At 44.4% G+C, this 13,179-nt stretch overlaps 1 long non-coding RNA gene across 2 annotated transcripts in view; it reads left to right on the top strand.

Moving 5' to 3' along the window:
• LOC146188434 (uncharacterized) overlaps positions 1-13,179 on the top strand; it is a 47,053-nt gene that overhangs the window by 18,150 nt on the left and 15,724 nt on the right. Inside the window, exons 2-3 of one of the 2 annotated variants that reach the window (XR_014707204.1) lie at positions 151-355; positions 2,255-2,395. This is a non-coding gene — a long non-coding RNA (uncharacterized LOC146188434). The remainder of the gene's footprint in view (positions 1-150; positions 356-2,254; positions 2,396-13,179) is intronic. The other variant, XR_014707205.1, reaches the window with a different exon arrangement.

The following is a 13,179-nucleotide window of genomic DNA, read 5'->3' as shown; positions in this document are numbered from 1 at the left end:
ACGAAAAATTTAGATTTTCCGGATTTTGAAGATGCTTAGGTATTAAGTAGCGTTTGCCCCTGCTTCTAATTTGTACTTGTAATTATTCCTAGATACAAAGTAAAATAAGGACCACGGTATTAATTATTTGTTGTTCCCACCACTTTGCAGCGTCAAGAGATATTCAGTGAAGCATAAAAATAATCAACCGCTATTTGCACATCTAGTATTCTATTCATAACTTGGTCACTTGTAGGTCAGCAAGGAGACACTGGGAAATATGTCCGCTTGGAAAGCGATAAAGTGGCACTTGGTTCTTATTATCTTCAGTGCATCTTGCTTCTTTGCTGCAGAAGAAACCAAGACTGCAGAAGAGGTAAATTCAGCTTCTAAACTATGAATCTCGTTTCATGTGGAACATTTCGTGTATCGTGATATGTAGTGCGTAGTGTTTTGTAACCACAAGGCAAAAAGGAACTTAGTTGTTTATAGAATGGAATTACCTAAAACGAACGAACACGTACATAATATAATCACCTCGTGTCTAACCAACCGTGCTCGGAATTCATACTAAACACTTTTGCTGAAAGGCTTTTACTTCAGGGAGTATTTAGTCGTAGTATATCCAGTCAATGCCGAGTAGGCTAACAATTGCATGCTCCATGTACTGAAGAGTGAGTACTGTGGCCCAGCTATATTCACACTTCCTTATCTCATTTTGAAAAGTCTTCCTACTTTATTTCACTCGCCATGTCTACTGTGACATCGTCAGAAGCAGTTGCACGCAAACTGCAATTCAGGCAGACGGAAAGCACAATTAAACATTCATTTATCTCATTTCATTATTCGCAGCTTCCCATTACTTACGTATATATGCGAGATAAAAAGATGTCAAATGAAAGCGTTACTTTAAACATGAAGGTAGAAATTACGCGAATAAAACAAACATTGGACGACCATTCACATTGCATATTTAGTTTAATAAGACATATTTGGTTAGTGCAGCATTTAAAAGCCTTTTTACAACCCACTTTGATGGCAGTAGCAATCAAATGACCAAACAGGCAGAATTATTAACCTGTTATTCAAAAATGTTGCGAGATCATCGCAGATTCTGCACTGGTGAAATGCGTGATTCTGAGTGTCGCTGTGTTACCAACGAGACGTGCCAGCGGGATTCCACGAGTGACAGATACTGCGTGTGTGCTTTCCTCTAAACCAATTATAAAACCCTGATAATTTCTGATAAGTTCAAAGAAACGCCTAATGGCGTTCCACTTATCTCAGTTGAACGTCCCTTGTCGTTCCTTTCAAAGCATCAGAGTTCACCGGCATTCTATATAATGTTTATAGGAAAGGAAAGATGCAGTATTAGTCCGTCCCGGAATCTTGCTTACACACAGTCCACAGAGACACGAGGAGAGGGAGGGCTGTGAGGGAGGGAGCTACATGAAATAATACGCACCAATCAAAACTGAAAATAATCCGTAGGTTCAACATGTTCGAAAACCAAAACAACAAAACAAAGAAAAGTGGAAAAAATGAAGTAAGTTATGCAAAGCAAATGTGAAGTTGTACATACCGGATAATCAATAAAACACCAAAGAAGCGTTCTTCCGATGATGTGATAGTGTGAATTAGAAACGCGGGCTTTTGTGCTTCTGCGAAAGCAGCATTTTTATCTACCATATAGGCGGTAGCCACAAAGAAGAACAAATAAAGGGGACCCCATCACTGCGTTAATTAGCATGCTGAAAACCCGGTACTTGCTTCCGCATTTCGCGCAAAACTATGCCAAATGCATGACAAGAAATGACTTTTCTCCAATTCGCTGTACATTGTTTTTATTTATTTAGAATCTTACACAAGTTGTAATCACACGTTATTAGGTTCCTTCAGCGCCTCTATAAACTAACTAAGGTTTCTTTCCAAACAAAAATCGTCACCATCTTCGGTGTACAATCGGACCTCAATTAACAGCAGTGTTTCTGGTCAATTTCTATAGGTTTTAAAAAATGCAGATTTTGGCTTCGCCTTTTTTTCAAAGCTGGTCAAACTGAATACTCTGGTTGAAACCCATATACGCTTTTCAAAAATCTTGGCAGTTCTTCATCCACTTAAATTCGGTGAATACATGTGAAGGAGACAGTATATTTTTAAAGCTCAAGGGTACATATTTATAGTGTTTTTTGATAATGACATGTGATTTCTGCACATTGTTTAAAGTTGTGGTTGGAAAAAAACAATGCCATTCTAAATTTTGTTTTTATGGCAGTACTTAAGAAAAAACAGGCTGTTTTTTCTCGTCGCCTTTACCAAAGATGCAATACCGGCAGTAAGATGCATAAGGACTACTACTATACCTCAACCAAATGGACTTACTACTGCCAATATCGAATATATGGAACAAGAAATTGTAAGTATAAAACCGAAAAATCAAGACTATATATTTTCTGCCATAATTATGTATGTTGCACGCAATCGGCTTATTTTGAGTTAAAATCACTGCAGTAACTTGGGATGTGGGATAAAAGCCGATAAAAAGTGATCTTGAGGGTTATTAGGCATAAGCTCAGGATTTCATAGCATGAGAAGGAAGCGATAGTTCTTTCCGTGCGCGCATCCTCTTCACAACCCTGCTGACATGCGTGAGCATTGCTAGATGCTCCACCTCAAATGCTTATTTTGTGCCTCCTCCGTCTACCTGTACTTATTAGAATGCCGTCGTAGTCTATTATATTAGCTAAAGAGTACATTGCACATATATGATATTGCCTTTATTCAAGCCCCAAAGCCGCACATCCGTGGCCCACCATTAGCTTTGCAAGGTTCAATGCTCATTTCAGTGTTGCATATAGACCGTTTTACCGAGAGCAAGCAGGAGAGGAGGAAAATACTCCCTAATCAGATTCCTTGCGCCGGCCCATTGTTGCCAGTACCGAGCGGGCTGTGCATTCGCAAGCTTCATGCATAGCATAGCGGCCTTACACCTCGGTATATTGTCGTTTGAGAAACTTCATCATCATCAGCATCATCATCAGCAGCAGCCTGACTATGCCCATTGCAGGGCGAAGGCCTCTCCCTTATTTCTCCAATTAGCCCTGTTTTGTGCTAGCTGCATCCACTTGACCTCTGCGAACTTCTTAACCTCATCCGCCCACCTAACTTTCTGCCTCCCTCTGCTACGCTTTCCTTCCCTTGGAATCCAGTTTGTTACCCTAAGCGACCATCTGCTATCCTCTCTTCGCACTACATATCCTGCCAATGCCCATTTCTTCTTAATTTCCACTAGAATGTCACTAACTTGAGTTATTTCTCTGACCCACTCTGCACGCTTCCTATCTCTTATTGTTACCCCTACCATTTTTCGTTCCATAGCCCTCTGGGTTGTCCTCGACTTAAGTAGAACCCTCTTGGTTAGCCTCCACGTTTGAGCCCCATAGGTGAGTACAGGTAAGATGAAACTGTTATATACTTTCCTCTTTAGCGATACCGGTAAGCTGCTAGTCATAATCTGCGAGTGCTTGCCAAATGCGCTTCATCCCAATCTTATTCTTCTTGTTATTTCCTTTTCATGGTCCGGATCTGCGGTTACTACCTGTCCTAAGTAGACATATTCGCCTACTACTTCCAGTATTTCGCTACCTAATGTAAACTGCTGTTCCTTCCCGAGGCTGTTGAACATTACCTTAGTCTTCTGCGTATTGATTTTCAAGCCTACCTTTCTACTTTTTCTCTCTAGGTCATCAATCATTATTTGCAGTTCATCCCCCGAGTTGCTTAGCAAGGCAATGTCATCAGCAAATCGCAGATTACTAAGGTATTCTCCATCTACCCTTATCCCTAACTGCTCCCATTCCAAGTCTCTGAAAACTTCCTCTAAGCAAGCTGTGAATAGTACTGGAGAGATCGTGTCTCCTTGCCTAACACCTTTCTTTATGGGAATTTTGTTACTTTCTTTATGCAGTTTTGAGAAACTTAAATACTTTTATTAGCGCCCCTTTTTAGTGGTAAGGTCATCAGGACAGCAATGCGTGATCGTGGATTGCACAAACAATCAAAGAAATCGCAAGATGATTGCCGAGAGCGTATGCGGGAAGCATGCACAGACAGTTCGAGTTCGGCTGTGATATATTTCTGCTTCACCGCTTTCCAGTCTATACTGATTCAATTCGCTTATGAACGTTTTATGTAAGCCAGATAGACGAGCTCACGAATATGATGCCCATTTCGCTTCCTCCGCCGTAGTAACCACGCGCGCCGGGCAAGCCGTGCCTCCTGCAAGCCCTCCGCGTCAACGATATATGGTGGATCTGCCCCCCCCCCCTCTAGTGAAAAAACCGTATGAGTCACAATAACCTCATACAGATTTCTCAAACTAAACTCGTACTAAACTCTTACACATATCATATCATCTCATACAAATATCATTCAACTTATGAAAACTATATGAGATTGTATGAGGTTTATATGAGTTTAGTACGAGTTCAGTATGATAAATCTGTATGAGGTTATTGTGACTCATACAGTTTTTTTGCTAGGCCCGCCTGCGAAAGAAGAGCGTGCTAAAATCTGTTCTTCACTTAAACAATAAGCCGACAGCAAAAAAAAAATATTTCTTGCGGATTTCTGACCCATACCGTGTTATTCATAATTGCAACAAAAATACGTTACGCAACACAGTGCCGCTGATGCGGCGAGCGGCTCTCGTCTGCACGCTGGCTCCGCTGCTAATGCTTCAGCGAAATTTACATCTTTCCTTTACTGATACAATGGGATCGGCAGTAATGCAGTTCCATGAGAGACCATTTACTCTAGCACTGAGCAATTACAAAACGCCGTCGGATGTGCCTTCGATGCGAAACAATTTAGGCCTAGCAATGACTAGGCAATAGCGCTCGACCAGAGTGCAGTAATCCGCCGCGCCAGCGGGTGGCGCCACTTTCCTAAGCGCTGCTGTATGTGCTGCGAATTTGTAGTCTTCGTTCATGATGCAGCTTAGAGCGCACGTTTTTCGACGTTTTTCTCAACAATACGTCGTGCAAACGATGCTGCTACGACGCACGGGACGTGGGTATACGATGTTGCGCCGCGGGACGAACACCAAGGCTGCATAAAAACGTCGACGGATGGTATCTTAGACACTACTTCTTTTACGTGCTGGTCTTGATCCGTGGTTTAACTTGAAAGTATACACTGTTGAAGCAGGACAGCTCGATCGTATACCAAAAGTGGTAGCATTTCACGTTAAATCAATGCAGCGATAACTGAAAAGCATCTTTCGTAATAACTGCAGTAGCTGCCCGTACGGTTCATTCTCTGTGTTTTTGTGTGTACAGTTACTATTAGGGGGGGGGGGGCGATTGTAAAATATAATTGAAAATACATGTATTATGAAAGATCCAACAGATATACTCTCACTGCGGAAGTGGAGCGCAATCCTGCGCATTCAACCCTGCCGATAGTGCCGTTTCCAACAGCTGCCAACATGAAAACGGATGGTATACGATTTGCTGGCGCGCTCAAACAAAGCACAAATAGCCCCTAGGTGCCTGATGGCTTTCACGAGCACCGCGAAACAGCAATTTTACACTGCGGCACCGCAGCATCAACACGTACAGCACAGACCAAGATGGCGTCAAGAGAAGCCGCGGCAGACTATCCCAGTTTGGCTCATACGGGCGCCGCCATCAAACTAAGATGGCTGCGCCCAGGCATTGAAACTAAAAAGGTCTATATAAGGTGTGACACATGTTCCAGCTCCTCCAAACTCTTCCACGTGTTGTACTCGCGTCATGGCACACAGACTCACTCCAAACAGCTTGCTAGTGCGACCATGCGTAGTCGTGATCAGGATTGTTCTTTTTATGTGCAGACAACGAAAACGCCATATTGTCTTTGAAACAAGACCGTTACCTTGTTACGCGTGTACATAGCCGTCATATCTAAGAACTACACAGTTTGAAACATGCATTTCCGTATAACAGTATATCCACAAATCATAATGAAAGCGACAGCATATTATGCCCGGCTCTAAAGAAAATTCGGTGTTAGCGGTCGCTAACTCGCTTCGACGTTGATGTCTGTTTTGGGAAATACCGCAGTCCTAACTGTGACCAATCGTAATTGAGAGGTGTGTGACTAGTCAGGTACACTCTAAACACAAATAAGCTATAATGAGTAAAATGATATAGCTTGCCCTCTAACGCACTCCCTTGTAGGGACACTGCATTCTCTTCAAGCCCTCAGGTAGAGTGTGGGAAGCCGTATAACAACACCGGCCCTCTCGACCACGCCGCCAGGGTCCTTCTTCTTTTTGCTCGCGCAGCGCAATCGGCGGAGAAGCGCGAGGACTTTCAGCTCAAGATAACGTGGGAAGCTTCCATTCCCCTCTCAGGTCGATAGAGGCGACGGCGCGTGCTGGGTGTGGTGGTGGCAATTAGTGAGTAAGTGTGTTTGTGAGTGCGCAATAGTGCGGATCAGACGAGCGGAGCTGCTGACGCGTCCATAGCTCAACGGTCTGAGGTTACCCCTTTTATGAACTCTGCATCTTGCACGATCGCGCGAGACCGAGGAAGACCGACGGAGAACCTCTACAATAGACTGTCTACCCTTTGCTCCTCGGTCTGCCCGTCACTGCTGCTAACAGTCAAGAAACTGATGAGGCGCTCAAGGAATTGCTCAGTGCTGATTTTTGTGTGCCATTCTGGAAGTGCCTGGTGGTTTCAAAAGTACCTCGACTGTCGATGTCTGAATGAGGTCAAGGAAAATATGTATACTACTTCCCAATAATAGATGACATCGTCATAAGCCTCGGCGGTGCAAAGTTCTCGTTACTTGACGCAAGCAAGGGGTACCATGCGCCCATACGAAGAGTACAAAACGACGTTGTCATCTCACAGAGGCCTTTTCCATTTCACGAGAATGCCGTTTGATTTGTCCAGAGCTCTCAGCATATTCCAGAGGTTGATGGACCGTGTACTTGGTGGCGCCAGATGACATAGCGTTCTCGCCTACCTGCTCAATGTGATCGTCTATTACAAAACGTTTGAGGAAAACCTCGAGCACCTCAAGGACGCCTTGGGAAAGCTCAGGTTAGCTGGCCTCACACTAAATCCCGCAAAAACGCAGATATGCCAGGCTGAGTTGAGCTTACTTGGATATCGATTTGAACGGGGACACTGTGTCTCCTGATCTAGATAAACCTAGGATAAATGCTGTGAAACAAATATAAATGCTGTTCGCTGATATCTCGGTATGGTCGGATACTACAGCCAGTTCATTCCTGTGTGCGACTTCAAGTCCCCTTGAGACGATTGCTAACAATATTGCCGTTGGGAATCGGGAGACGAGCTGGAAAGGAGCTTTCGCCGGCTCTCGCACGCCATCGCTGAGGCAGCACCTCTGAAGCTGCCTGACCTCAACAAGCCATTCGTTATCCATACCGATGCCTTTGATATCGGAATGGGTGCCGTACTCTTCCAGATGGATGGGGATCAGCTGAGACCTGTGTCGTTTGCGAGCCATGCACTCTCGCCGACTGAAAGTAATTACGCAGCGACGGAAAATGAATTCTTTACTATTATCTACGCACTGCGACGGTTCGAAATGTACGTAGAGAGAACAAGGTTCATGGTCGATACCGACCCCAGGATCTTAAACTGGCTGAAACGCCGGCGCGAGCCAACCGAACGGTTTGCGCGGGAGGTACTGGCACTGGAACGCTTCCAGTTCGAAGGGCGCTACCGCAGAGGGGCTGCCAGTGCTGTCGCGTAAGCGCTGTCATGGGCACCGGTCACTGATACCACCCACCCAGAAGGCGAATCCTAGGAAGAAACGGAAGGGCAGCTGACTCCCCCTCTGCGGAGGGAGCGCGCCGCGGAAAGTGCCCCATCGGCGGAACGCCGGAAGCACATGCTGGTTTTGAGAGCAGAGGTGCTCCTCCAAATTGCATTAAGCAGAAAAGAGGTTCTCAGGACTCAGCATGAAGACCAGCACTGTCTGAGTTAATCAAATACCTTTGTGAAGAGGATGCCCCGACAGCTGAAACCAAATTGCGCTATGAAGTCCTTGGTTCTGTGATTGGCGATAACTCTAGTGTATTAGTATTGCTACTAGAGATGAAAGGGCTCGGAAAAAAGCGAAAAATTTTGCAAAAAACCTTTTTTCTCCTTTTTTCCCGAGGCATGAAAAACCGAAAAACATTATAAGGTATTATTCCGTTAAAGAAACATGGAATTGTGTGCTAATTGATAGATGGCTGCTTCTATGTAGGAAACAGCCCTGAAAGAGCTACAGAAAGATATAATTGATTAATTGATTTCATTTTTGTTCAAAAAATTTGGCTTACTTCAGAACGATGATGACAAAGTCTTAGTCTAATACAACAATTTCAAATGCCGAAATGCTGCATTTTTTTGTTTTTCCATCCTTCTCTGAATGTCGGAATGCGAGCATATGAAATGTAGTCTTGATTTACTTATTTGTATTTCCAATAAAGTACAAAGAAAATCTAGTCAGGTTGTAGTCTCATTTGTGAGAAGGTTCCGTTTGGGTGCCGATGCCAATTCACCAGCGGAGGCGCCTGCCTATCAGCCCATCGACCACCAATGCAGTAGCTGGCAGTTGTCATGTGTCGTTGCACTGTTGATAGTACGTCACGTTACTGTGATGTGCCGTCCCAGTATTCACTGATACGCTTATAAGCTTCATACGTCATCAACTAAATGGTGCTAACGATGCGTCTCGGTCGGGCGAAATAGCATATAAAGCGTTTTTTGGAGCTCAATTAAGATATATGTAAATGGTTTGTTGTGCCCAGATTTTGGCTGTGGGGACCTCACATACAGAGAAACCCCCATATATGCTTAAAAATCCCCAAAACTTTGTGTCCCAACCCATTAAAAACAACATGATAAAATTTGAATGCATACAGATTGAACTGGAAGAAGAAATGTCTTAAACTCCACATGAACAGATTAGAACAATCTAAGAAGCGAGCACAAATACATCGCCAGTACTACATCGCCTTAGTATGTCAACGACCAAATTAAAAATAGAACTGGCAGTTAACGTGCGTATAGTGTATTCACTATAACAAACTGAGAACCCATCCAAAACAATTTATTTTTTGCCAGATGGCTTACGGTACTAACGCTAAACGCGGTAAACGGGAAATTACCATGATTTGATAAAGGGAAAAAGGAGCCGCTGATATTAAAGGACTAGAGTACAGCTTAATATGCAGAAATGTCGAATACTTATTTACACATGGCTTGTTTGGCGATAAATGTGGCAATCTTTAAACTGTATGCTAACATTTGCACGAGAAAAATAAAAACACGAGTAAATGTAAGCATATATAAAAACGCACGATGAACATACAGAATTGTTGCGTGTAGATATGGTTGCGTGTGTAATAAAAAAAAATGAAATAAACCTCAAAGAGTGCGTGATAAAGAAAAGGTTAATATTACATAATAACTGACAGGAATATAAAAAGCACATTGAGATGTAAATGTAGAAAGACTGCACTAGTACCAGGAAGGAGAAAGCACGGAAATATGGTCAGACCTTACCATCACATGATTTATTGCAGAGAATAATTCAGATATATTTATATAATACAGATTGAATTCCGTATAAGATTTTGCAGAAAAAAACAAGCTACAAGTGAAATATATATAAGACGGAAAAAAAAATAACGCGCTAAGTAATAGGAGGCACGGAAAGAAACACAGAACCTTTCCTACCCGCCCTACTACGAATTTCTCCTTCTCTCATCCTTACAAAATTATTCCAACAAGAAATTACCAACTAGCCAAATTTGAAGTTTTAACGAAGTTTTTGATTCAGTTTGATCACTTCTGCTGACACGCAATAGTGGAGGCGGCAATACACACGTGGCAGTAATCTTCTACAACGAACCAAAGTGTAATTTGTAATTTTATGCCATCTAAAACCGGCGTGACATTCGCACGAGCAGCTCTCTGCTCGAAAAAAAGATTATTTGTTTTATTAATGCAGCTACCCTTCTTGATTAATACAAATATTTCATACTTTTTAGTATTTTCAATATTTGTTTTTCCCACCTTCAAAATTTGCGGAAATTTGACATCCCTGATTTTTAAAAGTGAGTTAGAAACCCTCATGTTGGATCGTGAAGGAGCTTTGCTAAAATACGTGCCTGACAAAGACGCCTCCAATGAGAGCTTCAACGTCGTGATTACACGCAAAATGCGTCGATTTTGGGCAGCTCACTAAAATCCCTTATGGGCTCTGCTTCTTTAGTGGCGGGTGCACCCCACTGATCAAAGTTTAAACATTCTTCTGAGTAATCCTTTAAATACACGATTCGTACTGGCGCGGGCTTCGTTTAGCTGGGACAACAAAGACCAGCCCCATTTTAGCTGCCCATGTTTTTGTCTCATGGGCTGAGTTCGAAATTTTCGGGGTTACCCGATTTCACTTAACAATAAAGAGCGAAACATGAAGCAATATTTTTCACCATGTATTATATACAAAGCAAAACAAGAGATCATGCAAAAACTATAAAATGTGGGCTGGCCCACGTTGCCTCATAAATGCTGGTCTGGAAATTTATTTCGATATTGATTGTCAAGTAGGCATGGCCCAGGGAAGATTCGGATGTGGCTCAGTACATACTAGTAAAAAGGAAAAGGTACTGCTGCATATTTTTGCCCATAATGCATAATTACCATCGTTCGCCGAATAACAAAACGATAGTCCTCATAAAAGGCGTGAACATACTTACAACAATTATATAAAATCTTGAGAAGAGGCAGTTAGCAGCGCGTATAATAGGAATGGCAAAACTAAAACGGCCCCATTAATGATAGAATGGAGAAGCTTCGTTGTGTTAAGCCCGCCTACGGCCGAGTTAGGACCCACTATGGTCTTCCGCGGGCAACCCGAATGGCGCTCACCTTATTTTTACCACAAATATTATGAATATATATTGCACTTTCCCGCAAGTGCTCCGAAAAAGGCACGTGTGGGCAGCGTGGGGGCATGCCCGTTTGTCAGCCTGTCCGCGATCCATACGGGACCTATTCGGGTTTGGAGTGGGCAGCCCTATTTTGGCTAGCCCATCTTCTATTTGCTTTGGGGCCACATTTTGCATCCCATCTGCCCTAAAGCCCCCCGCAAAAGGCCGATGTTGGCAGATGCGGGTGTGAGAACTTTCAAGCCCCGCCACAGGCCCTGAGAAATCTATCGAGGGTTTTGTGGTGAGTCCCATTGGGGCCACTCAGGCGCTTTCGGCATTAAACCCACAGTTCCATCTTACCTTCCTTCGAGTACCCATCAAAGTTCCCACTTAGGCAACGTAAGGTCATGCCCGTTTTTTTTGCCCCGCTGCCCAGTGTGAAGCACAGGTTAGCCCAGGCTTTTTTGTACACAAAGCCAAAATTTGCTTTGCATCATCCCTAACATTCCCCGAAAGGGGCCCTAGAGGGGCAAATGCGGTAATTTGTACTCAGTTGGCCCTTGCCTATGATGCCCAAATGAAATAAAGGCAGGGGAATCCTAATTTAAGCTTACTCGCTTGATCTCTAAAGCTGGCCCTCATGAGTATTATTATTGTGCCCCAGCCCAACTTGCCCACACTGGCTAGATGGGGCCACTTTATCGTGCTCTCGTTTGGTGGCTTACTCCAGCCCACGATAAGCACGAAACCCTTGGAAATACTAGTTTGTGACTCGTTGGTCCGCTGCAGCGCAGTAAAAAGAAGTGCAATAAGTACTTGTTACGTGCCCCTTGTGCCGCTGCAAAGTGCGATATACCCATGGTGGAAAGCGACTGCCCGGGAGGTCCTGAAAAAGTTGTTTGTGGTGTTTTGTCGTTGTGGCTTTCCCGAACGACTGATAACCAACAATACCACGTATTTCGCGTGCAAGGTTTTTCGTGATACGTGAGCAGCAATGGATGTACAGCAGATGAAAACCACATGATACAATCCCCAGTCAAATGGGAGTGAGCGCCGAAATAGAATATCAAGCCGCTCCTGAGCACATTTTCGCGGTCGTACCATTACTGGAATGAACATTTGGCTGCCATATCCCTCTCTCTACGCAAGAGTGTAAATTGCTTGACCGACTTCATGCCGGCATTACTCATTTTGACAGGAGCTTCACACGGCAACCGACCCGATTGTGATCCAGTGGTCGTACGATATCCGCAATGTCGTGAAAAATGACGGCTACGCACGGAGATTGCTAGAGCGTTTGGCCAGAGCCATTAGGGAGGCAAGCCGAAGCTGTGAGGAGGCCCATGAAGGCAAGCCATGACCAATCCCACACAGAATGTTAGTTCAAGGTCGGAGATACGGTTCTGAAGCAAACTCGTGCTCTCAGCGACATCATTCGCGGGATTCGCGGCCGGCCTAGCGCCCTGATGGGTAGGGCCCTTTGTGATTGCACAGAAACATTCGAGCCTTAAACACCAACTTAAAGACACGAAAGCGGTCTCAATCAGCGAAACCAGTCACGTGGGAGAGCTGAAGCAATATTTTTAACAGGGATGGTGTTGTGGAAGCTGCACTGACGTTTGTTCAGGTTAGCACAGACGCGGAAAAACCCGAGAGCAGTCTCTACAGGCATCGCTATAATGCGCGGAGCCAGCAAATTTGCTGAGGCTGCATGCATAAGAGTACACATGCAGGGTACAAACGCGGTTCTTATTTACTAGGTTCGAGTCTGAGCTTTTGGTGTAGGACCACCAGACGCGGGAGTTCGCGCGCGAGCAGATATAACGGAAGGTAATCCTCCTCGCAATGTTACAGTGTGCATAGTAGGTGAAGGCGCCGAATGTCGCCCGCAAGTACACGAGATGACTCATGTGAAGTTATCCGGCGCGTGTCATTACACAAGGCAGCAACGTTCCTGTACGCGAAGCTTGTGCTGAATACATTTAGGCCTACCGATCGCCCACCTTCTGGCCTTACTACAACACCGGCACTCCGCGTACGTACGGGTTACGCCGTTTGCGTTCAAGGAGCGAAAGAGATGAAGGCGATGATTACACGGCGCGCCCCTTGGCTGCGGTGTCATACAAAGTTCCTTAGAGCAGCTCGCATTGAGGCTCGAACAAATAACTCACGAACGAGAGGGCGAGGAGATACCAGAACACTCTGAACTTTCCCGCCGCCGTCTCGGATTTTCCGCACTCCAGCACGCCGGT

This window comes from Amblyomma maculatum, chromosome 5, assembly GCF_055883805.1.
Source record: "Amblyomma maculatum isolate TAMU_Amacu chromosome 5, ASM5588380v1, whole genome shotgun sequence".
NCBI classification, from domain to species: domain Eukaryota; kingdom Metazoa; phylum Arthropoda; class Arachnida; order Ixodida; family Ixodidae; genus Amblyomma; species Amblyomma maculatum.
Note: the sequence above shows the minus strand (reverse complement) of the source record. Positions and strands in the feature narration are given on the sequence as shown.